Below are 936 nucleotides of genomic sequence, written 5' to 3' on the forward strand. Positions count from 1 at the left end.
TTAGAGCTAGGGTTACATGTATGTTTAGGCTTAGGTTTAGAGTTAGGGTTAAGTTTAGTTGTAGGGTTTTGTTGAGGGATAATGTAGGGGTTAAGGTATGGTTATGTTTAGGGTTATGGGTAGGTTTAGGGATAGGGTTTGGATCAGTATAAGATTAGATTAGGTGAGGATTTGGGTTTTGGTTAGGGTTAGGGTTAAGGCTAGGCTTAAGGTTAGGTTTAGGCCTAGGACTAAGTTTAGGATTAGGTTTAGGGTTAGGTATAGGTTCAGGGTTATTTCTAGGGTCGTTTTTAGGGTTAAGGTTAGGTAAACTTCAGGATTATGATTATGACTAGATTAAAGTGAGTTTGGGGTCTAGGGTTAGGTTAAGGGTTAGGTTTAGGCTTAGGGTTCAGGTATGTTATGTATATGTTAATGTATGTTTAATTTTAGGGTTAGGTTTAGGTGTTGGACTAGGGCTAAGGTTATGATTAGACTTAGGGTTAGGGCTGGAGTTAGAGGTAGGGCATAGTTATTTTTAGGTTGAGGGTTAGGAGAGGGTTAGGTCTAGGGTCAGGTTTAGGGTAATGGTTTAGGTTTAGGCCTTGGGTTAGGATTATGGGTAGGGTCTCAATTAGTGTTAGGGTTAGTGTTGGGTCTAGGATTATGTTAAGAGGATAGTGTTAGGGTTAGATTAAGGTTATATCTAAAGTCAGGGTTAAAGTTAGGACAAATGTTACTACTAGGATTAGGTATAGGGTTACTTCTAGGGTTGGATTTAGGATTTTGATTATGGTTAGGGCTAAGGTTAGGGTTAGGGTTAGATTTAGGTTTTGAGGTACGTTAGTGCTGAGTAGGGGATAGGTTAATGTTTAGGGTTAGGGTCAGGGTAATGTTTAGGGTTAGTGTTAGGTTAAGGGTTAGGATTAATGTTATCGATAGGGCTGGGGTTAGGTT

The sequence above is a fragment of the Nannospalax galili genome, unplaced genomic scaffold, assembly GCF_000622305.1.
Source record: "Nannospalax galili isolate Female #2095 unplaced genomic scaffold, S.galili_v1.0 scaffold240, whole genome shotgun sequence".
Taxonomy (NCBI): domain Eukaryota; kingdom Metazoa; phylum Chordata; class Mammalia; order Rodentia; family Spalacidae; genus Nannospalax; species Nannospalax galili.